This window comes from Mycteria americana, chromosome 2 (genome assembly GCF_035582795.1).
Source record: "Mycteria americana isolate JAX WOST 10 ecotype Jacksonville Zoo and Gardens chromosome 2, USCA_MyAme_1.0, whole genome shotgun sequence".
Lineage (NCBI taxonomy): Eukaryota > Metazoa > Chordata > Aves > Ciconiiformes > Ciconiidae > Mycteria > Mycteria americana.
In genome coordinates this window covers 88,716,202-88,740,235 of record NC_134366.1, presented here as the reverse complement: position 1 = coordinate 88,740,235, position 24,034 = coordinate 88,716,202, and positions in this window count along the sequence as shown.

The following is a 24,034-nucleotide window of genomic DNA, read 5'->3' as shown; positions in this document are numbered from 1 at the left end:
TGAAAATTTGTGATTTAAAATAAATAAAATTTTAAAAGGTGGAAACATCCTCACTTCTTTTAAAAACATTTGAACATTCTATATAATTTCATTCCTGCAATATTTTTTTTATTTTGAACTACGTTAACACTAAGTGTTAGTGGTGGTTTATACAAGACACAGTTCAGCTATTTTCTCATGTATAACACAAAACAAAGAACATTATTTTATTAAAGATATAAATTCTGTATTTCTTATATACCTAAGAAGACTATCATGGCTACACAGCATCGCTAATTCAGCAACCTATTTTTAATTTCTTTGCAAGAGATTATGTGATACTGAGAGCTCTTTATAGTGTCCAGTGAAGATAATAGAGTCCCATTGATGGCAATGGGCTTTGGATTAAATCCTAACTGTTGTTTTCACCAGTGACTTGGAGAGGAGAGGACATGAATTCTCAGATGTCTTTCTGAAATCTCTTCCATATAAAAGAAATTGCTTGAGATCATCTCATGAATTATAGCAGTTCCAATAATAAGTGCTGGCCCTGCTTCAAAAGACAAAATATTGGAAGACTATCTGTCTCTTACAATGTGCTTAAACTCACTTTTCAGTAGCTGGTGCCAACCAATCTATTTCATATAAATTGAACTGAAGTTCTCCAAGGAGATTTTCTGTTCAGGTTCCCTAGAGATTTCGTAGTTGCCAGCACAGTCCATGTCAAATTTACGGCGGAGGGAAAGACAGTCAAGTATGAACCTAGCTAGTCTTCTTAGAAACATATTAGGGGAAAAAGAAGTTTTCCATTCAAGTTCCTTGTGACAAATCAGCCTCAGAATTATGAAAATTCAGCATGGGGATGTGAGAGACAGTAGTATAAGAGTCCTAAATCCTTGCGAACTCCGTTTCACCATCGTAAATTCACTTCTTATCCCTCAGTAAATTGCTTCTCTCTGTCCTCTCACTTCTCTGAACCTTTAGTAGACATAACACCTTTCCTCCACTGTACCTTGCTCTTCTTTATTCCATCTCAGTCTTACAGTATATATTGCAGGGCTTCAAACAGGAGTAAAATTCTCATCTCTGTATACATCATTCAAATTCTTTGCTGACAGAATGACGAATTTGTTAATTCCTTATGATTAATTAGCTAATGTTTGCATTACACTTAAAACAAATAACTGTGTCCTTCAGGTGCCAAGTGTTCCACTTCTGCAATTATTTATGAAAAGGCACACAGTGTTTGTTTGTGCAGCCCATCTAGACAACATTATCAACTGTTCAAAGACATTTTTATGCATTGTTCCTTGTTGGAACCAGTCCATACATGGAAGCACAGCACTATAAGAAGTTCAGAGGCAGCTTACACCTTCTCCCAGTCTATGTATCTATCTAAAAGCTTTAGAGAATGCAAGAACTGATCCTTCTTCAGTCCTCTAGAAAGTAGACTCTCCTAAAATGGCAGTGTTAGGTTTATGGTTGGACTCGATGATCTTAAAGGTCTTTTCCAACCTATATGATTCTGTGTGATTCTGTGTGAAAATAAAATATAAAGCATTAAACCTGTATCTTAGCTGTACTTGTCACTGGGCCTGTCAGCTGATCAGTCATAATCACGTTTTGTGTCAACTTCCCTATGTTTGATGTATAACGTCTCTTGAAAAAATCTGTAAATCAGTATAATACCTCCATACCAGCACGATATAACTACTCATGACTGCACAGGTACTTTATGAAACTACTAATAACAATACTATTGTCAATTCTTGACACTGACAAAATGTATTATTTAAATTTTTTTAAAAAGTTCTAAGCAAATACAAGCTCTAATCCAGCAAATAGTTCTGTGCAGATAAATTCTGATTTCTGCAAAACCTGGGAAGGAAGTCAGAACCTTTGAACTTAGGGAGGTTGGCAAAATCAGAGGCACTGTACATATCTCTGATAATATTTTGGTACACCACCTCGTTACTCCTATGCACACAGGTATCAAACTAGTTCTTTAAATGATACAAGTTTTGGTAACTTTCATAATTATTGGTCAATGCTGCACTCAGGATGATGCGTAGCAAAACAGAGACATACACATGACCAGGCTGTTAGCACTCAAGACTGACCGAGTGTGAATGAACTTCACTGGAGAAGCCAGGAAGCTGCCCTTCGCTGGGGTACTCAGCTCAGACACGCTGCCATGTGAATCCTGCACACCAGTAAACACAGTACTATGATTGCTAATAACAGGTCATAGGCTTTGTGCTAGGCTAACAAGGGTTTCAGGATTTGTTATGCTTTGTCTTGTTTTGGCTTGCCTGGAACTTTGTTCAGCTTGTTTAGCTGCAGCAGCAACTACCTAATGACCAGGTAGCTATTGCCTAATTTTTTCTAGTTTTGCTTAGCTTTGTATAATCGTGTGGTGTAATGTCTACTGTTAAGAATTTTGACACAGATATGAATAACAACTACATATGCTGTGCACAATGAAGTGTCTCTGACCACAGAAGAATGATGAAGCATAAAGGAGTACAGGCAAGAGGTGATACCAAAGGCCTTGAAGGCAGGAGCAGAGAGTGGTACTAGAGGTCCCAGGGCTATCAAAAACTCACCAGAGGCTGGTTACCAATAGTAATGCAAACTTAGGAATTGGGAACATGCAATTCCAGCAAAGGAAGATGAACTCTTCTATTCTGAACATCTTCCCAGTGAATATCTCAGGATGCTCACAGCTCATCTTAACATTGCACTCCACCCCACACACTGAAACCACTGACCTTAGGACCCAGAGGAGCAGTGAAGTGGTGAGCATAATGTGAGAGAAAAGGGAGAGTTCACCAGAAGGGGTGATTTGTATGGCAAGCTTTAGCTTTAATATTGTTAAGGAGATTTAGTTTGTATTAAGTAGATGACTTAGACTGTGAGTGTTAGTATCCACTGAATGTTACAATATTAACTGACTAGTAATAATAACAGTTCATAGTATTTTAGCTACAGTTAAAACTTTTGGTTATGCCAACAATGAATTCCTGGCTTCACTGTAAGGTCCCTCCCTTTTGAGAGTAACACCACATAGTCACCTGGGCTAGAAAATGAGTCTGGCAAATGCGTGGCTATCTGCAACTGTCTATTTAAATCCTACAACAAATGCTTATCTGTATTTAACCACAAAGTTTAGTAATTTTGCCTCATCCCTCTCTGTTCACTAACTGCCTTCTCTCTCCAAGGAATGATATACTAATATATGCCAACAGTTCCTCAATCAGTGGGGCCCACATACACAGACATCAGTGTGTTCACATTCAAGCACAGAACCAACTCGCTAGAGTGCACTTAGAGAAACCAGCGCCATTCCTCTCCGTCTCCAAAGGTGTCCCGTAGGAATAATCAGACAATTAAAACTTCCAGTATATTTTCACAAAACTATATGATGCTGATGAAACTGTATTTGCTAATGGGAAGCTCTTTTAGCCAAGAGTCAGTGAACAGCCCTCATATTAAGCTGGGGAGGAGAAGGAAAAATAAGAAAGAAGAACAGAGAACAAGTAAATGCTTTTTCTGTTGTGCCACATAGATTATTTCAGGGACTGAAGAAAAGATTTATAGTTTTCTTATTGTCAGGGGCCAAATGCAGGGTCTCTCGCCACTTTTCCCACCAGCCATGGTAAGGCAACAGGATACCTCCTGCCTTTTGGCATTGAGACCTGCACGGACATAGTGGGCACTGTGCCTTTACTTTCACCATTAAACATCGCTTAAATGTTGACAGCAGCAGTTCTTCTAAAGCATTTGGCAAAGGATAGATAAAATTATGCTGCACGTGGGCTGCCATTGGTTTGACTGTCTCGACTTATGCATATATATAGTGCAGTTAGTGCTATGTATGCACCTTGTATGTGTATCTCAGCTAAATTTAAACTAAGTAAGATGCTGTTGCCAGCATAGCTGCAGCGACAGAGGATTCAGCACAGACTGCAACAATTCACTGGCAGCATCATCAGGGGCTTCGTGCGACCATGCCCAAGATGTCAGCCCTTTGAAAAAGGTTTAAATATGGCTTCTCTTTAGCCTATGCATTATCTTCCACAGCTGTAGTCACTTCAGAGGCAAGAAGAAAGAGGTACTCAGAATCTATTTATAGTGTGTAAAGGTTTTGCCTAAGGATAGGGATCTCCAGTGAACCTGCAATAAAATACACGTTGATTTAGCAATTTAGTGCAGGTCAGTTGTAGGTCATTGCTGGGGTGGGGAGAAGTTCCTGACCTACTGATCTGACAACATTAAGACCATTTGTAGCTGGAGAACTGAGGTTGTGATAGTTCAGCTCTCTTATTCGCATGTTTAGAGAAATAAAAGGTTAGTTATTAAAATGTTAAGTATATTAAAATTTATTTAGCTACTGCATATGCAGAACTAAAAGCATTATTCTTTGATACATATGATGGGTTTAATTAGAATAACCTCATTTCATCAAGACAATTATAAAGGATCTGGTGAGGGCCATGGAAGCATAGCTTTACCTGCTTCAGCTACTTAAATTGATTTTGCTTTGATCTTTGAGAGTTATTGTAGATATTATTTCTTATGAGAAAATATGATAATCTAAATCAGCATCTGGTTATCAAGTTAAGGAGGTTTCTTCTTTATAAGCAGGAAAGATGGCAATATTTCAGAATTCAGATAGCCTTTCAAGAGAAGTAGCCTAAGTCTCACCCCATCTGAAACAGTTCTCCTGGAACATGAAACCTAGGATACCAAATCTCATCCTTTTGCCCTAGTACAATACTTCAGTGGGGTTACTCCAAATTCACAGTATTTTAAATAAATTTAAAATGAGATCAAAATCAAGTTATCAGATGTTCCAGAGGCTTTTTCTTTATTTTTAGTAAGTAACCTTGTTCTTACTGATTTAAGAAACATCATAATTATATTTGTTCACACTAATCATGCAGTATTATTCACCAATATTTTTAACACTGTAACTTAAATATAAATTGTTGTCACAGAATATTCAGAACGGGAACAATAATGGTGAGCTACAGAATATGTTATTTATTTCTACAATTGGATAAAGGTATGACAGTTTCTTGTGTGAATTTTTTGACATGTAAGTATAAAGCCAGAGTTCTGCTAACTACCATAAATGTGATTTTGAAAGTTACTTTCAATTAAATATCATGCAGGTACATCTCACTGCTGATGGAAAAACTCAGGGACAGATGGAAGAAATAAATATATTTAGAATACAAATACAATAATTGCTGCTTTTTTTTTTTTCTCATTTTACTATTCACTGACCTCAAACAGAAGGGTAAAGATCACTGAAAATATTTGACCGCATTTTTCAAGGAAGTCCAGTGATGCTTTTTAATAGTTGAGATCTTCAGAAGTTATGGAGATTGAGGTAGAAATCATGACAATGAAACCCCATGAAAAGTTAAGTAAGTACAGGAGTCACTAACCATAAAACTTAATTGTTTAAAAAGAAGCCTCACTTAAAAATAAAATTGGGTGCCCCAATGAACTCAAGTATTTCCCATATTCCTTGCACTTTTAATGTTTTATTGAAAAACAACACGAAAACTTGGAAGCATCTGAACTGAAATTCAATGATGTTCTGCTAGGGAGACCAAAGGTTAATCTTTGAAATACAAAGGGAAGATCATCTCAGCTAACATTAGATGTCTACAATTAGACACGTCCAACTCTTCTAGTCATCCTACACTCCTTTTGTAGTCTTGCGGATGTAATTTTCTTTTTTTCACTTGTTCTCTTAATCTTCTTCAATGAAATTTCTCTGAAGGGGTATTTTGTTTCTCTACTAATTCCAGCATAGAAGTCTCTAATTAAATTAGTAGCTCTAGGGCAACAAGGACTTAAAGTGTCAGCATTAAGTTTAAAGTCGTCATGCATCCTGTATGAAGTGTTACACTTCTCATAAAGTTTCACATTAAGCAAAAAATATGAAGAGAAAGGAAGATAGCTGGGTCCACAGAAGCACCAGAGCTGAGGTAAATAGATATATGTCTTGTTCATTAGCTGAATGCAGTTATTCTGAGACCTGTCCCACTCATTATGAAAACAGCGTGGGGCTGAAGTATGAATAACCCTTCCAAACAGCCTCCCCCATCAGACAAGTGAGGGAGACATATATTCTATTCTGTGTTTTATTACAGTTGAACAAATATTTGTATCCTGAAGGAAATTATTGTCTTTCAAAATTTGTTGTTCTCTAATAAGGGTGAAAAGTCAAAGTAGTCTCACAGGCCTATGGTTGTGTTTACATTCTGAACTGTACTTTAAATTAATAGTTTCCTAGGAATACACTATGAATGGTGAAAATTGCTTTTGACCTTTTTAGTTAAAAAGTATGACATATTTAAAATGGATTTTTTCATCCAGAGGATCTATTTTTGGCAAATTTATCTGTTCAGAAATAAATCTGAAAATACAGGCAGTTCTGGGTTTTTTTGGCTTAAAGCAACTGATTGTTTTTAAATACAAATGTTGTATTAAAGGTAATTGCAGCAAACAAAACATTAAAAATGAAAAAGAAAAGGTAGAAAATAATTTCTACCTACTTTTAATGATTTGCTATTACCATTGACCATTATTTCCATTGTCTCAGAGGATTAGAACAGCTAGTACTTCACTGCAATCAGCCTTCATTCAAAAGTGACATTTTTGTGTAATTGGTACCCTTCCAGTTTAACAATAGTCTGGATTAATGAATATTAGATCTAGATAGTATTCCTGAGGCTCTAAATCAAGTAGAAGTGCTTTACTTTTAGAAATACTGACTGACTTGTGGAAGGCAGGTGTACCTCCAGATAACAGTTCGGTGTATCTCTGTCCTGAGTGTTCAGCTAGCCCTGTTTCATGGAAATAGTTGGCAACTGATTTATTTGGAACACTTCTCAGATTTTACTGCTTTCTACTAAGCAGTGCTTTCTATTTTGTGCTGACCTAGTAGTCAGCATGTTTTACTGATTCCTGCCACATCAGGCACAGACTGAAGTTGTTTTTTGATTTTTCCATTAGCTGCTAATAGATCTAAAAGCATTCCTTATTATTTTCTTTACCACGGAATTTAGACAGTTATTTAGCTTCACGGAATTTGCAATAATGTTTAATGTCACTTTAGCAGAGCTTGTACTAAGTTTATTTGTTCACAAAGCTTCTTATATTCATTGCTTTGGCACCTGTGTTTACAAATCAAATTTCAGGAATTAGTGAAAAGTTTGTAATGTGCTTTACAAGTTTATTAAGATAAAAACAGTAAAATTTTATACCGTAATGCACATGGGGGGGGGGGGGGAAATAAAAAAGAAACTAAACAGCACTTGGGTTGCACAATTTTTCCATTTTATGAGAGACTTGATATCCTTAAATTTCGGTTCAGTTAGTAGATCAAAGCAGCTAAGGACGATGACCATTTAGTGTATGTTTTAACCTGTGCATAACTTGCTTCAATACACACTAGAACCCAAGTGCAATCACAAAGCGAAAATTATCCATTTACTTTCCCAATAATCTGTCCAGTTAATCAGGCACAGAAGGTCATTCAGCATTAAACAGACAGTGCTAGACTTTGTAAAAATCTTTTGTAGCATTCATTCACTTGGTGTTAGCAGACCCACTATAGTAACTCAGAATGCATAAAGTCAGTGGTAGAGAAAACAGCTTTATGGACCTGACCAGTACTGTTTATTTCAAGTACCATAAGCAGGGGTAAGACTTGCAGTTGATACCATATTATCCTAGAAGATGCAGTTTTCACCATTTCTTTATTTTCTGTTTTTCATTATGTTCCTTAAAAAGCCACAAGACAGATCACCTTCATTTTAGGAAAGAAAAATTAAAAAATATAAAAATTTTAGATTCCACTTCTAAAAAGATAACCGAACAACCCAATAAAGAACCATAAAGCTCATGATCAAGAATCCTATTTCTTCTTCATTCTCAGCTCTTTTTCTGACCAAGTCAGAGCAGACTATCATATTTACTTTTGTTTTAAGTGTTGAGAGTATGTCTGTGGTCAAAACCAAGCCGGGCTTTTTTACTAGGAAAAGCTTCACAAAGCCAAGCTGGAGTCAAACTACAGGTTATGCCACCTGGGTATATAATGTAAGTCATTCAGACCTCTAAGTCAGACCCTGTTCAGTTTATTGCTGTGTGTAGAGTCCAGTTACGTGAACATAAAATTTTCCTTCATGAAGGATTCCTACTCCAGTAAGGATGAAATGATCGCATTCCATCTATCTACATACATGTACCTGCACCACAAGCAATATCTTCTTTGTTCTCTGTATTAACCTTATTAATACACTTATAAAAATTAATTTGGATGTTTTAAACTGATACGTATGATCTCTTTACATACACATGCATCTGAGTATAAAAGAATAGTTAGGACTTTAAAAAGCCCAGTGAAATTTCTTAGGATTTTGGATCAACACCTCAAAATTTTTAGGGTATCTATTGAGAACTTTTCTTCAAAATCACTTTCAGATTTCTGTTTTTAAGCAGAAACAGAATACTAGTCAAATTGAAAGCTACATGGTAAAAATAATTTTCAGGATATAACATCATCACTTTTTTGTAATTTAATTTAATGTAATGATGAAACATTTCCCAGTCAATAGTATTGTCTGAAGATATTTCCCATATATTCGAGAAAAGTTTATATTTGCAGAGATAATTTATGGAATCATCAGAGTTAACCTTTCTTCAGTAATAAAGGCATACTTTAAAAAACAAACTGTTGTGTGGGTTGTTAAAAGCTTTGTACATGACGCTTTTGTGACAAAGCTGAAGCCTTGAAACAGCTTTGAAGTAGAAGTTTGGCAGTGCTTCAAAGCTGAGAGAGATGGCACAGCATAAAGGACTTTCCCCCCTTTTCCCCACATTGAAAATAAAAAGACTAATGCAGGAGGATGTGCTTAAACAGAGGAAAGATAAAAACTGGTTTTGCCAAGCGAGTAAAACAAAAAAAGAAAGAAAGAATGAGTTTCCTTGGTTTAAACAAAAAAGGAGGTCAAACATGTCTGAAACAACTTTTGAAAGAAGAGCAAGGTTGAATTGTCCAAGTTTAAAGTTATGAAATATATAAATTGTTTTGAAATACAGGTAAATTGATAGTGTTTTGAAGAGAGATTTCCTCATATTTATATACTACTACTACTTTTTCAGAAAATTTGAACTATGTGATTTTTCTCAGTGGATCTTTTCTAAAGAAATCAAACAATTAACACTTCCTCCACTGACTGTTCTTCATTAAGGGACATTCAGATTTCTCTTTAATGATAGAAAAAGAAGCAATTAAATGACAAAGGAAGAAAGCCCTTCCACATGTGCTGTCAGAAATGAAAACAACTCCAGAGACCCACACATAATGCAAAGTAATTAAATGATAAAGAATTTTAGAAATAGGTTATGGAAACACCTGTCAAATAGTTTATGTACAGCTGTTCAAATTTTGGGGCAGCAAAATGGACTAGATGACTTCTCCAACAGTTACAATTTGGTTCTTTTGGGGTTATAAAAGATAGAAATGCAGATTTTACATGCATATTTAGGTTAGATTAAGTTGTTTTCATTATGCTAAAAGAGTACATGCATTAAAAAATGCTGCAGGAATCTAATCTGTATTTCAAACTTCTAAGGTATGGATTTTTTTTTCCATTTAGGACCAAGGAAACACGAACAGCAAACAGACAAAATAATCCGCACAGAGAATAATCATCATAGCCAAACTGTGCAGGAAGCTAGAGGGCTGTGTTTTCCATAGGACACAATCTGGGGAGGAATACATTTCATTCATCAAGGCAGGAGATGATAACGACACAATCGTGGATTTCAAGGCAGGGAGACAGAAGTCTAGTCCTACACTTGTGTTCATTCAGTGCCAAATTTATAATCTCTGTGGACCAAGACAATATCCTGCAGCAATGGAAAATGATAGTCCAGTAAAGGGCCATTCTGCCCAAAGCAGACTGGGAACGTGACTTAGTACAATTACAGGTTTTCTTTCCATGCCTTACTAGGTTTGCAGCACTATTACAACTTGTCTAATAGTACTGTAATAAAACATCACTCACATTAACAATGCAGAAGCCTGTGTCCTCATAGCACTGTTCCTTAAGATTGGCTAGAGCTCCTGCTCATAATAATCCAAGCCCCTCAGGTCAAAACATCATCCAAATGCCTGTACCCAAAGTAAAACACGTATCTTCAGTGATTATGTTTTTAGAGGCAGTCTATTCCTTAGAGCTTCTCTACATCACAGAAAGCCCTATTGTCTGCTGGCATCTTTACAGATGAAGTTCTTCATTCCAAGTCTGTGATATTCAAAATCAAAACAAACAACCTGATAACCAGATTTTTCTAAGCAAATGACACAAACAAACAAATAAAAAATATTCATGGCAATAAAAAAGCAGGGAAAAAAACCACAACACCATTAGGGAATATAAACTCATCTTTCTGCAATAGCTGAGAGAAGGGGAAACCCCCCCAAAACAACAGAAGTTCCAGATTTTGCTCTTTTAACAAAATCTTGTCTAAGAAAGTATAAAGATAATCATAAAAATTCAATTACCTTCTGTTATTACCTAATAAAATATACTCCAAGCTATTTTCACTCTCTTCCTTCTGAAGTAAGCTGCACTGTTATAACCCCTTCCTAATTAGCCAGGACTTCATACTGTGCTGATGTTTCTCTACAGCTTTGGTTCCAGGAGAAAGCATATTTCCAAGCATAATATTTCTTGTATCATAACAAAGGAGTACGACTTATCATATGGAAAAATGTTACATTAGGATATTGCACACTTTTCTACTTGAGTAAATTGACTACAGACCACACAAGGAACACTCAGAAATCTTTGATTCTTCCCTACAAACGATTTATATGCCACCTTTTCACCCCTCTTGATTTCAAGGACTAGCTGCTTTTCTCCTCTTTTACTTTTCAGTAATCACAAAAGTCAATAGGGCTCTTCCTATAGGCACTTACAAAATTCATCAAAACTGCACAACTGAGCAGATGCAATGTTTAAAATTTTTTACATACTGACAACTGTGCAGAGAAATACTAAGCGAAGGTCTCACAAGCTCAGCTGTTTGTTGTGTCTGCTGATCATCAGATTACCAGTTTTTTAAATTCACTAATTATTTACTACATTAAATTTAGTAAACTAAATTTACTAATTGTTTACTGAAGTCAATAATTACACCATGAATTTCATATTATAAGGTAGCTAGAACAATGGGTCAATATACAAGATTGACAAAGATATTAATCAGTACCCTCTCCTGTTACGGAAAGCTAGTATATCTAATATTGCTTAAAGGAACTAGTTGTGTTTAAAACCAATATCCATAATTCTGGAGACCAGATAACTGCAAAATATTTGCATGTCTTAAGTAAATAATGCAAACAATGAGTGAATACTTGTCGGATGACATCAGTGTATTTCCTGAACAGGTCTGACTGAGAATACAATTGTATTTCTTTGCAAGTAGATCATCATTGGAAACTTGAAAGGCAACTTGAAAATTCTTTTGTGGATTTTTGGAGGAAAAGAAGAAAAGAAACAGGATTCAGTGAAAGAGACACATTATTATTTTATATCATTTATTCTGCATGTAGGGATTTTTTACATGTTTTCCATGCTTTCTCCCCACCCCCGTCCCATCAACATAGAATCCTTAAAGAACAGACTAACCAAAAGGACTAAGTAGCAGCTTTTTCTGACAGGTTGGAATGAATCTCTCTCTGTACTAATTAGGAGGACCCTTGGGTGTTCTCTTACAGCATGTACTGAAGCTTACTCTCAGAATTAACGCTATAAACCACCCACTATTAGAAGCATCATGCTCATTTTTTTCACACTATGATCTCCTCTACAGTCAAGAATTAACATGTTTAGCTTGTCAAAATGTTAACAATCAACTTTTATTAATCTAAGATGTTATATAACTTGTAAAAACTATTTCCTGGCAGTATGAAAATGTTGCCAAAAAAAAATACTATGTGAGTCCATTAGTACCTGAAGGGTATTATCAGCTACATCCACAAATATTCTCACTTAAAAATGTATTTGTGTTTCTTTAGAAGTGATAGCAGTTGTCCATAAGTAGGTCCTACTTTATATACAGGCTTACATTCATGCAAGGGAGTTCAGCAATTACTATAGTGAATGTAATCTTCTACTTCTCTCCTACCAGCCCATGCAAACATAAAACTCAGTGCTTCTTAGTGCTCTTCCATCCTCAGGCATTGCAGGTGTCGGTTCTTCATTTCTCCTTCTCATGCGGATGTGATATTTTCCAGCTTTAAATATGTGGTTGTTTGCAGACACAATAGGAAGCAGTTTTGCTTCTCACACTGGTACAACAGCTATGGGTCAGAAGGCATCACCTCTATAGGCCAGATATCACTGAAGGAATAAAAGTTGGGCTATCCTGAAGTATGGCTCATGTGCCTGCAGAAAGATGAGCGCAATGTACTACTTTGAATTAAAAACTTTGGAGTTAAGAAATAGAAGTGCTTTTAGAAATCTTGCAGGTACCAAATAGTATCTTGCAATGACAAAACAACTGCATACTGGGCTGTAGCAGCACAAGTGCAGCCAGCAGGTCAAAGGGAAGTGACTCTTTCCCTCTGTTTGACACTACAGGACCACATCTGGAGTACCTTGTCCAGTTTTGGGCTCCACAGTATAAAAACAATAAAAACACTGAAAAAATGGGGTGACTACAACAGAGGGCTAGCAACATGGTAAGGGGACTGGAGGACATGAGGTAAGGCAGAGAGAGCTGGGTTTGTTCAGCCAAGAAAAGAAGGCTAAGGGAGAGATCTTATGACTGTCTTCAGATGCATAACAGGTAATTACAGAGGATGAAGACAGATTTTTCTTAGAGGTGTATCATGAAAAAGAAGCAATGTTCAAAAATTGTAGCAAAGGAAATTCTGATTAGATGATAAAACTTTTCATGTTGAGGCTGGTCAAACACTGGGAAATGTTGTTCAGTGAGGTTGTGGTATCTCCACCCTTAAACATACTAAAATTTGGTGGCAACACCCTAAGCTATCCGATTTCACTTTTAAGTTAGTCTTACTTGTTAGAGTAGATGTTGATACAGAAGACCCTGAGAGATCAGATAAACACCTATAAAGAATTCAAATGGGTATGGAAAGTAACACTGGCTCTGTATTTTGTTGATCCACATGCAGAGGGCATGGTCAAAGTAATTTTGTTCAGAACATAACTGGTATCTCCTTTACAGCTACTTAAGAGATTCTATGCCAACTTCCTGTATTAACTACAACTGTTATCTTTAAATAACATTTCTTAGTCAAAAGTGAGGAATGTACTTTTCTCTTATGAGAGAAGAGATCATATTTTGTTTTTATAGAAAAAAAATATAAAAGGATTGCTATAGCGCTCCAAAAGGTACTTTCTTCATCAGCAGCTAGCGAGGTAAAATTTCAGCAAAACTTGTCATGTACTCTTTTCTTCCAGTTAACTCATATTTTCACATTACAAATATTTTACTTAAATTCACTTACCTTCTCATCTAAGCTATTCTTAACGCCATTTTTTGTACAGAGCTACCATAGTGCCTTTTTAGATATTTTATTTTTTTCTTGTGGGAGAATGAGGTAAATAATCAGCTGCAACTTTTTCACAGGGAATCTTATGACTAGGTCCTCATTCCTGTTTCACAGATTCAAACAGATGTGCCAATACCCAATAAAGATCAGTTTCACTTTCAGAGGGGCATGATCCTTTTATCTCACTGCCAACGTCATCTTCACAACTTTCAAGCAGCACATGCTGCCATCAATCTCTTCTTTTGTGAAAATAATTCTTTCTAGTTATGTATGTGGAGTGACAGTGACCAAGCCATTACTACTTTACCCCATGATTAGTTAAAAAGGGATACTACAGTGGCTATATCTCCTTATATCATCCAAAGAAAGCCTTCAATACCACACTAATCTCATCTACAAAGAGCCATTTTAATAGTAGGAGAAGAAAGAAGATGTCAGTGTGTTCCTTCACAAGCTGTCAACTTTTTGTGCTCTCCACTACAAATGCTACTTCTACATATGCTACTGGACAGGAAAAATTATCATTTTATAGAGCTAAAGAGATGATTCATCTTTAGTACTGAACTGAACGATCTGCTCCCCTACCCCCCTCAAATATGTATTCATGCACATATGCATTATTTTCCCCCAAGTCATAAAAGTGAAGTGTAGCTTAAATAAATGCTAAATCTGATTCCATGCTCCCTGGCAGCAAAATGAGATTTCTTTATGTTATTATGAATACAGTATTAACAAAATGTACTGCATACAAATAGCACTTAAATGGGTAAGGACTCAGACATCGATTTGCATTTTCCAGAACTCTTCATTACCTTTAGTTACTTTCAGAACGCATCAGAATTATTCCCTTCATATCTCTTACAGTACTACCAACAAAACAAGTAAGAAAACATGAAATACAGTATTAACATCTTTATCTATTTGATTTAAAATATACATACCAAATGAAATATAAAGCCAAGGGGATATTAAAAATGCAATGCAGTAACATCGCAAAAATATTCTTTCATACTTTGGTAAATTTCAGTATCTGAACAAGTTTAAAATAAACTTTTAAAAATTAATGGTATTCATCACTTTTTCAATTAATTTTAAAGGCCTATGATAGAATAAATGCAAAAGATGGCAACAGAGAAAAAAAAATAATTAGGGTTCAAATATTTCTGCATAAAGATCCAAATCCTCCATGGATATAAATTAGTTCAGAAGCTTGGAAATAAATAATATATGCAAATTTATGCTCCGAAATCCAAATCAGAAAAATTACGTGAGTTGTAGACTACAGATGTTCACATATTATTCAATGAACCCGGTGCACTACTTTTTTAGATGAAACTGCAAGAATAAGATTTGTTACAAACATAGCCATACAAAATTTGAATAAAAATGCTCAAAGTAAGATCTTTTGTTTGGGATTGCATGTCTATGAAATGTAAAAGTGGAAATTATCTCAGTTAAAACAGTTTTGCTTCTTTTTTCCCCTCCATCAGAAGTCTGCTGTTATTGGTGAAACTTGGCCAACTCAATAGAAACAACAAGAAAATAAGAAGGAAACATCTATATTTAGTACTCTTTCTGTGCCACTTTAAATAATGGTAGTTTAAAGAGAAGAGTAAAATACAAGAAGGCATTGCTTTGTTTTTCTCTCAATGTACCTCATGTTTACAGCAGCTAAACAAACTAAACATGTTTCATTCCCATCAAAGTCATGCTCCTTCTAGTACCTGCAAACAGCAGAAAACCTAATAAAAGTACATTACAAATTATTGATTTCTGAAATCTCACAAAAACCCCAGAACATCCTGGTGCCATCTTTCATGACATAAATACAAAACAAGTTCTGATGCCTCTGACATCTTTTGAAGGCTGCTAATAAGATTTTACTGATTGCTACAGATATTAAAATTTGATGGGTCTGAATATAAACACCCTTCATATTTTCTTCTCCACACAAATATTTTATTTAATATAGAATCAGCTGCTGAAGCTCATTCTCCTTCTAACTTTGCTAATGATTTCAGGGTGTACAAGAAAATTCTCTCTACTACCGTTGAGTGTCCTCAGGATCACAAGTGCTCAGCAAAATCTATGGTTAACGCTTAGCCCATTAAGATTCTTGATCAATAACGAAATATTCTTAATCAAAAAGTTTTAACTTCTGCTCATGGGATATTGAAAGAAACGAAAAGTGTAAGGATTGCTTTGTAGGACATAACTTTCTCTTTACCCCTGTGCTGTAAGAACAAATACTTATGCAGTCAATAAATAGCAGCTCATCAAGACAAAGCATCAGATTGCGTTTCAGGGTTCCATCCTGCTAGCAGAAGTGAAAATCTATATGAGGACACCTGGGACATAAGAAGAACACAAAATTACTCTGAGCCACTGCGCTCACTGATAAATGGCACATTAAGAAAAAGACATTACTTTCCTCCCTCACAAGTAGCACTAATGGAAATCTATAAGAAGTTATTTTCAAGATCATGTTTGTTATTAAATTCTCCCTTAACATGTAAACCAACTCTGATATGTACAAATGTTAAGAAACAGACAGAAACCCAAGCTGTATCCTGGGACACAGAAAGCTTTCATAATCTAGAACTGACAATACACAGGAGGAGGATGGTATAACAGTTACTAGGACACAAGAGAATTAGGTTTGATTTTCTGGTCCTCCCCATACTAATATTCCCTCTAAAAGTTAGGCAACTCACTTGGTCTTTCGGCTAAGCTAAACCAGGGTCACAACAGTGCAACTGTGTCCCCTGTCTGAGTATACAACTCATCTGTTTTCTACACTATATTGCAATGAAATCCATCTCTCCTCTCCCACACGTTGATCTGGAAGCAGGAAATCCATGTGTGAGGTAGAGGAGCCAGCAGTCCCAGAGTTCACAAAAGGGCTAGGTCTGCAGCTCATACGCAGCACACACCTCTGAACGTTCACTAGCCTTTAAAAAGATAATGTTATTACAACAGCTAAGTCTCATGAATTATGAACGATACAAACTTTGAAACCCTACAGAGTTTCAAAAGCTAGTTGGAGCCCACCTCTCACTGAAGTTAACTGCATTTAGGATAATGACCCTAGACATTACAAATTAAAAGGAACTGTGTAAGCACCCAAAAAAAAACCCTCTGAAAGAGTCAGTTTAGACCACACCTTATTCTATTCAGTTTATATCTGGCCAGAAAGAGCTATTTTGGTACCACTATGAGTAAAAAATGCCTACAGCACAGCAGCCTAGCCAAATGGGAGACAAGAGGAACAGTATGCCAGGAATCATGCCAAGCTTTAGTCTGTCTATGGCTTGCAAAGAGATCATAAGTTACCCACCCTTGGATAAGCCTCATTAATTCCCTCCCTGTCCCATACTAAAAATTCATGCATTTCATGACCTTTTAACCCTGTGCTGGCCGAATGCCTATATATTGTAAACACTGCCAAACAGGAGTTAGTGTGACCTCCCTATCCCAGTGATGGGCCATCATTTGGACACAGTACAGCTTTAAGCAAACAGTAACACACAGTATTTATTACAGAAACAAAACATACATTGAACTGCAAGATTTAAAGCCTGCTTGGGTGAAATGCTTTCAGGATAAGTGATTTAGAAGTGTTTACCTTACATACATTATTACAATTTTTGGTCTTTATGAACATAAAACACGTGGACATATGCAGTTTCTGGGTAGCTACTGCTGGTTATCAGAAAGGCACCTCACGGTTGCCCATAAAATCAAGTGTAACTGGTTTCTAAACCAGCAAATCAAGTAAATTAAAAGCTATTATAATTTGTAAATGATATTGCAAAGAGATGGCAAGTTCCTTCAAAGAAATCTTACCATTACTATATTTGTCTAGATAGATAGAGAAATGTGAACAAATCTAAAAATTACTTAATATATAGGTAAAGAATTTCGGAATACAAAATCAGTATGAATTTAGCTAGGATTCACAAAATCTAAAACAATGGAAGAAACCAATATAGACAGTTTTATCCAAACTTATTTTTGTCCACATGCTTTTATTCACTTTTTTCTTCAAAGTATTTTTTGCATAAAACAAAAAAACCCTAGAATTCCACTAGTCCAACCACTCAGGGTTCAAAAGCAGACATAAAACATTTATAAGTGACCTCAAATACTTTATCTGTATATGTTTATGTTATGAAATCAAGGCAATATTGTCCAAAACCATAGGAACTTTCAAGTACTATGCATTTTTTTTTATCTTTTTGGGGGAAACAAGTTTAATGGATGGAAAAATGATAGAAATTTCATTTTTATCTCTCTCATACACACAAGTACACACCTATCAGTTTTTAGAGCTTCATTTCATATTAAATGAGCATAACAATATAAGATTTCAAATATTTTCACAGAATCAAAGCTGAAGCAAGAAAAAGTTTTATTTCAGACACAGTGCAGTTGATCAGACAATAAACTGGAGCTATTGGTTCTTAAAATGTGACACTGAAACATTTATCATGAATTTCTAAAATTAAGTCAACTTTCACAATACCATTTAGGAAAAAAAAAAAGCCAGTAGAGAACTGTTGTGTGTCCAGGCAGGGCACCAGGACAGACTTCCTAGGAATCTTTAAAGAAAATAGGTGAAGAAAAACCTCTGGATAAAATGAAGAAATTCAAAATGGAAAAAATAAAATGTATCCGTACTTTGAGAAATTTCATAATTGCTAAAAAAAAAAATCCCCAAAACCTCACCTTGAGAAGACCTACAATTTTCTGACAAAGAGGCCATATCCGCAAAATCACACCACTTACGTGCTGGTTTCAGATGGGATAGAGCTAATTTTCTTCATAGTAGCTAGGATGGGGCTATGTTTTCAAAATGTGCTGAAAACAGTGTTGATAACACACTGATGTTTTAGCTATTGCTGAGCAGTGCTTACACAGAGTCAAGGCCTCTTCTGCTTCTCCCACCACCCCACCAGCGAGTAGGCTGGGGGTGCATAAGAAGCTGGGAGGGGACACAGCTGGGACAGCTGACCCCAACTGACCAAAGGGATATCCCATAACCTATGACATCATGCTCAGTATATAAAGCTGGGGAAGAAAAAGGAAGGAGGGGACATTCAGAGTTATGGCATTTTGTCTTCCCAAGTAACCATTACGCATGATGGAGCCCTGCTTTCCTGGGGATGGCTGAACACCTGCCTGCCCATGGGAAGGAGAGAATGAATTCCTTGCTTTGCTTTGCTTGCGTGCGTGGCTTTTGCTTTCCCTATTAAACTGTCTGTATCTCAACCCACCAGTTTTCTCACTTTTACCCTTCTGATTCTCTCCCCCACCCCACCAGGGGGAAGTGAGAGAGGGGCTGGGATTAAACCACGACAATTTATAAAAGAAAAAAATTATAATTTGCCTAAGGATTTTAAAATCAGCTCCTGTTCAAATATGTCCTTCGCTGTTAAATGACATTCACTTACAATAATTGTGAGGTAACACATTTGAAATCAGTAATCCAGACAGACTTGTGGCTTTGAGCTTTTGCAGAAGCAATTCCGCAGTGAAAAGAAAGCAGGAGTGAAAGATGAAGTATATATAAAAAAGTATATATAAAAAAGTATATTTTATTATTAGAAATAGATGGTGTTTCAGATTTACTAGGATGGGAAGGGGTGTTAATAAACTCAGGGAGATTAATTTAACACGCAAAGCTAATTGGTCCCATTTCTTAAGAAGTGGATTATTGCATTTATTCTTACATGTACAAAAACACACCTGAAACAGCACATGGGTAACTGCACTAGGAAAGAAAAACACCTAGAAGTGTAAAATAGTTTAAAAAAATATACGTAACAGATTTTAATAGAAGAAAGAGTTATACAGCCCATCGCGAAGTGGGTGAAACTGATTCTCAGTAGCCCATTTCCTGTGCTACTGAAAATTAAGGTATGTTAGAATTGCGAGGACATCTTCATGTATAGCAAAGCTGTTAACGTTCAACAGCCCAGGTTAGCTCATTATGTGCTTCTGGCAGAGTTACGGTAGGGAGAACAGGAGAAAAGGTTTTTTTGGCAGGTTGAACTTTAAAGGAAGTAGGGTGTTTCAAGCTGCTGAGGAATCTGGATTGTGAAAATAAATCCCCGAGATGGATTAGTGGGCAGGTAATGGCAAAAAGCATCTGATAAACCACAGAGTTATGTGGTAAACTTATTTATTACATGCCTATGCAATTTGTCACAGGGCTGTCTCGTTTATCACCTCCCCATGTGAGATGCATATATTAATATTGCACACTGCTATCATTGCCTGACAGCTTATGATCCTGTTTTTGAAATTCATACATCATTTTTCCCTGCTCCCTCCTATCACAAGAAATTCCATCCAGTCATATTTCCAGACAAATGCTGAGACAGGATTCCTGATCCACCTGGTGTCATGCCTTATGCTCTTCCCAAATCGAATTAATAATGTAGAAAATGCATTATGTATTTTCATATACATACTGTAGGATCAGTCATTGCCATCCTGTTGCTCACAGATTTATTGTATCATGATATGTCATTGTTCAATCACCTGATATCCTCACCCAGCTGAAATGGATCTTGTCAACACTATTCTGCTAGAATATCTTTTTAATATAAATGGCTGGTTCATGAAAACACTTCTTGCTGTTGCTGTTTTTTGTGGGACCATGTTAGCTCTTATCAAGAGCTAAAAGTTACTTTTCACTGAAATACTTACAACAAAAGGCTGCAACTGTACATTCTTAGACCTCATTTTGTCTACGCTGAATCATAATAGTAGTTACCTGTGAGTCAGCTAAGGCTGTCACATGAGGAGAGTCCTGTATGCATTAGGGTGAAAAGCAAGTCATGGAAAACTTCTGGTATACTAATTTTGGTTATTAAGCCAGTTCTGTCAGCACCTAATGAGAGACATATAGTTGTTGCTCCCTTTCTGTTTCTCGAACTCTTTAAAGCTTGCTGGTTTTATGAGATAAAAAGCTTATAGAAGTTATGAGCTCCAACACAAACTCCTTATTAAAAACCATCTAGGAGTGTACCTGCACGACACTAGAAGTTCATGTATAAAAAGAACAGTGCTTCATGAAACAAAAGGACGAAAACTGTGAGTAACAAAATCAAAGAGCAACACTCAGTTACAACTAGAGTTCTCAAGGAGCTCAACAGATGACTAAAAAAAGATTTAAGCAAGAATTGAATCTGTTCATGTAGACATCTGGAGCCACTAAAAAGTAAACCGATCAAGAAGCCATCACTAGGGAGAAGTGCATAATTGGTTTTCTAGCATAGCTTCAACAATCTACAATTAAATGTCTCAAGCAAAGAACCTTTTTTAAATTTTTTTTAATTTCAGCTTTTTAAACTTTTTCTTCTTTTTTTTTTTCCTCCAGATTTTCTAAGAAAACTCTGTCAGGCTGCCTTGTTTGGAAACAAAATACCTTATTCTCTCCTCCTTACTTCTTCCTGAATAAGGCAGTGAAAGTCAAGTTAAAATTTTTGACACAGTTTTCAGGCTGTCCTATGGAGAGGTGAAGAATAAATTAAACTTGATATATACTATTTTGTATGTCATTTTGAAAGGGAGAAAAACTTATCAGATATTTATGAGCATTTAGATCAACTAATCACAGATGTATGTAGAGGACTTCTGAAATCCTAATTTATGTTCAGATCATACTGGGATCAGAGACTGAGAAGACAATTGCCAGAAGATTTTTAAATAAGGTAAAGAAGCTAGAATTTTACAAGCTGCAGAGCACTATTGCATCATATTACAAGTCTGGGTAGGAAGACAAGAAAATGTCAATTAGAATCAGATGGACACACAAAGATACCTACTAATACACAGGGGCAAAGGAAATTCATGAACACTTCCACAGAGTCTTCATAATACAGACAAACTATGTTTGCAGGGAAAAAAAAGCACATAACATGTAATTTAACAGACTCGAGCAGTTTTCTGCCATGGAAATAGGGCCATAGCTTGCAAAGGTTAAAACAATTTTGCGAAAGCACATCGAAAAACACTGAAAAAGCTGAAAAAGAAACATGGCATACAAACAACGCACAGTGTACAATCAGAAAAATGTTCATGAGAAATCTTGAAGAGAGAGATACATTCTTAATATATTCAATAGAACTGAGCTCTAGGTAACTGTAAACTAGATACTACAAGTCAATATCATAGTTGAAGTTCCATTACAGTATTTGCCCCAAAATACAGGGGAAAGCTTTAGCTCACCTGATGGGTATCTTTCCTACTACAGGGTGAGAGATACAAAGGGGAAGCTAAAACTTAAAATGTTGACATCTGTAATTTTTGCAGGAAATGGATTGCTTACAGTGGGTCAAAACCATGTCAAATATTAAATCTGATTCTGGGACTATTCATGCAGAAAGGCAGTGAAATGTTAAAGATTGATTCCAAGATGTCTTTACTAGCACAGGGAAGCTGTCAACAGAATATAAAATTAAGTTGACAGAATTCAGTTGTCCTGTCATAGAGACATCTAGAAAATGTTGGCAATAAAAATCTTAATGACAAATTAGATTGATTAAACAGGATACAAAAAAGAAAGTGGAAGAAACTACAGAACCGATTAATATCTCTAGTAATTTCAAAAGTGGAATTACTCATACAGCTCCTGATATACTAAAAAAATATGAGAAGAAAATACTTTCACATACCCACTGCTTCAGCTGAGGTGGGTTCGAGGTAGTCAGACTGGCCCTTCCTAAAACTTTAAAGCAAGGGTTGGTGAAGCAGATATATTAGAGCACTTACTATACCAAGAACTACATTCTATTCACTTCAGCTGAAACCTTATCATGGAGAGATGATCAGGGAACATGAAATGAGAAAATTCAGATACAAACAGCCTGCAGTGGTAATCACAGGAGTTTTGGAACCTTGGATCAAATAGTTATTGGAAAAAATATATTAATTCTTAATTATTACACCTGCTATCCAGAAATAGCACTGCTAAAGCATAGGAGCTGCAGGCCTGAGAGACAGTGGATCATTAGATTGTTAGAAGCTCAAAAGTTTTGCAAAATGTGTGATTCTAAACACATCACTGTCAGTCTAGTACGTGATTAAACAACCGTAACATTTAAAACAGGGCTACTGTAAGTCCCTCTTATAAAAAACCCAAACAAACAAAACGACAAAAATAAAAAAAGAAAACAAACACAAACAAAAAAACCCCCAAACCCAACAACCCCAAAACCCCCTATGATCATCAAAAGATCAAAAGCATTTCTAGCCATAAGACAATGTTCATAGGTATAATCGGAAAACAGGCACCCAAGACAGATATTTCTTGTGAGGTTCGTTTTATGAGTGATAACTAAGAAGCAAGCCTTCAGCCTTCCACTTATTCTAGAGAAAAAGAGATAGAAAAATAGACTCAGACTTCAAGTTCCAGACACTGAAAAGGCTGAGCTGATCAGTGAAAAGAATATGCAAAATAGTACTGAATCTGATCCACAAAAGGCTTCAGAGATATACGAGGTAAAGGAAGCCAGTTCAGAGATTGACTGTATACATCTACGCCTCTAAATAAAAGAAGACCAAAGAATGAGACCAAGCACAGGACTCCTGACTGCCTGTTCCTTAATTAACAGCTTGCTCCCTAGCTCTGTTCTGAATCTCACCAACAGATACTGTCTGGGCATGATTCAATAAGCAGAATGAATGAGACTACATAAGCTTTGACTCCTTTCAACCCGTACAGTCCTCCAGCACTACTGGGTTTGTGCCTTCAAACCCTCTGCATGTCTTCATACCACATCTCAGGTTTATAGCACAACACCAATGTGTTTTGCAGAAAGCACTGTGGTGGGCAGCAACACAAGTCGCACATTCATTCAGACACAATTAACTGAAAAAAAACATACCAAAATAATAGTTACATCTTAGGGCCACAAGAGAACTGCCTGACACCCCTGTGCTGTGCAGTGTGGGCATGGCCAGTCTATTCTAGGGACAGCAAGCCCCAAGCAGCATGGACGTGAGCCAGTCTGGGCTACTCAACTCTAGAATCAGGGACCATTTCTTGTCCTTTCTGTTTATCGGGATATAGACAGACAGGCACTGTAAACTGATGATGCATAACAATATTGCAGTTAATGTCATATTTTTCCACTTGGAAGTGAAAGATGTAAGAATAACTATTTTCAAGTCTTGAGCTGAAACATGGCATCCTCAGAATGTTCTGGTTTACCAGAGATAGTGAAGTAACAACAGTGAGTCAAGAGTGAGTGATGTGAGTCAATAAAAGTTATAATATGCAATTGTTCTCTCTTTAGTCCTCCACCCTTTTTATCTAAATTTTTAAGATTACTTGCTATTCTATTAAGGATTCATTCACAAAATTTGGCAAACATTTCTTGCTACGTGTTGCCTAAGAATGCTACGTGGATGACAATCAATATGCAATGC